Below are 2,574 nucleotides of genomic sequence, written 5' to 3'. Positions count from 1 at the left end.
GTGAAAGAATTGTGACTAAATTCATCTCATGACTGGGAGAGCAAATGACATTGTAAATAATGCCATAAAACATCTCCTTTTAACACTAACTAGGACTTTTAATATTTTCTAATTACCTGTTGAGGTTTTCTGAACAATATCCTTTGAGATGCTTCTAGTTCCTATAAAACCTATGGTGTAAAATCCAACGTGATACTCTTTCTCTGTATGTTTTTACTTGCACCAGCATTAAAATAGTTAGACTTGCATTTTTTTCAGCTATTATGGACTACAGATGCTTGTTAAAACACTAAATAAATAACACAGAGGTGCTGCGAGAGAGCCAATGCATACATGGAGAACACTGTTTAACATTTTATTTTTATTTTTTTTAAAGATTTTATTTATTTATTTGACAGAGAGAGAGAGACAGCAAGAGAGAGAACACAAGCAGGGGGAGTGGGAGAGGAAGAAGCAGGCTTCCCACGGAGCAGGGAGCCCAACCACGGGGCTCCATCCCAGGACCCTGGGATCATGACCTGAGCTGAAAGTAGACACTCAAGGACTGAGCCCCAAGGCGCCCCTCAGTTTAACATTTTAGAATGCTTAGTCACTGAAAACTATTGTCTTCCATATAAGCTTTTGCTGGATAAGACTATGAAGTATATTTTAGAGTACAGATCTAAAAGAAAGGGTATTTTAATAAATATATTAGCTAAGCCTCCAGTTTCATATTGCAGATGTTGCCTGATTTCAAATATCTCCCAGCTCTTCCCCCAATACATAAACTCAGTAAGAAAAACAAATAAACTGCACAAGACCCATGACCTTTCAGCAACTCCTGATATGGGGTATCACAACCTCCAAATTAACCATAAGCAGATAAAAGAAATTTAATGGAGTTCTTGCTCCAGCCTACTACTCAATGCATATATGGTGAAGCTTCCGGGGATTTCTATAAAAAGGACAACAGAAGGCGCGATGAAGCAAAGACATAATCAATCCAGGAAGATAAAACTGCAATAATAAATTCCAAAATGCTTAACATGGTTTGGGACTTGGTATTTCATAAAGGGTTTGAAATGTAAGACATGTGAGAAACTTGGAAAAGCACATTTTTTTTTCCCTTGTGGGAGAAGCAGATAATAATGAAGAGGTGGTGCCTCTTAGAGATGCGAGTGTGAAAGTAATAATAATAATAATGATAACAATAATAATAGGGATTTAAGGATCCTGAGGAAAGGAAAAAGAAAAAAAGACATGCCTTTTCCCTGCACACCGCACCCTTATGTCAGCACCATCTGGAAAGGAAACTGAACAGAACAAGGGCAGAACTGACAGAAGAGGGAGCTCTCTGACTAGGAACCTTGTACCGGTACATGACTAGGCATAGAAAAAAAAACAGACTACATCTGTAGAAAATCTCTTTAACAATTCGAGAATATGAATAAAATATTTTCTACCTACAAAAAGTCATCCATCTAAAAAAGAAAACAACCATAAAGCTGATGAAAACCACAGTTCCACACAGCAAATTAAATACAAGATCCTCACACAGTCATAAAAAGAAACAGAAGTGTCCAAAAAAAAAAAAAGGTTGAAATGAAGCAGAAGTCAATGAAACTCAGAAAAGCAATAGATTGCCCAAAGTAAAGTGATGAACAGAGATTTACAAGGCAAACGGAAACATAAGAAAGCAGGTGTTGCAAGCCCCATACCAGGCAAAGAGAATTAAATGAGACCAAAAAAAAAAAGACACTTTATAATCTTAAAAGATAAATGCCACTATGAAGATTAATATTTATGAATCTATTCAATAAGTAATGGTGACTATATATTATAAAAATTACAGTCGATGCAAGAAGAAATAGGCAGTAACACATTACTAAAAGGTGGTTTTAACGGGCCACTGTCAGTAGAGGACAACAAGTTTGAACAAAATAAGTTATGTTATAGCAGCTCTGAATAACATAGTCAGCACGGTAGATATTTTAGATATATATTGACCACTATACACTGATGGTAGAAAATATACCTTCTTTTCAAATGCATTTGAAGCATCCACAAAAAACTGTATGGATACTTTCTGATCTGGATGAAGTACATACATATACTTAGTTGTGTGTATGTTTGTATGTACATGTGTTTATATGTTTCTGAGTATTCTAAAGTATTTTGCTTTGCAGAAAAACTCTTAAGGTATTCCAATGGAGTTAGGAAAATGGCATAGATGCCGATTATCTCCACTCTTTATTAACATTGTTCTGGTGGTCTTAGCCAATATAACTAGGCTAAAAAAAAATAGGCAGAAAGAAAAAGAAAAAACCCTCCGTATTTGCACATGTGTGATAATATACCTAAAGAATATGAGATAATTGATGATAAACCTAACTCTAATAATAAGAAATTCAGTAAGTTAACAGGTTGTGGAGTTTTAATATGCAAAAATAAATAATATACAGGACACCTGGGTAGCTCAGTTGATTTATCTACCTTCCACTCAGGTCATGATCTCCAGGTCCTGGGATCTAGCCCTGTGACCGGCTCCCTGCTCAGAGAAGAGTCTGTTTCTCTCTCTGCCCCTCTCCCTGCTCA

This window comes from Zalophus californianus, chromosome 9 (assembly GCF_009762305.2).
Source record: "Zalophus californianus isolate mZalCal1 chromosome 9, mZalCal1.pri.v2, whole genome shotgun sequence".
NCBI lineage: Eukaryota > Metazoa > Chordata > Mammalia > Carnivora > Otariidae > Zalophus > Zalophus californianus.
The sequence above is the reverse complement of the archived record's forward strand: the minus strand, read 5'-3'. Positions refer to the sequence as shown.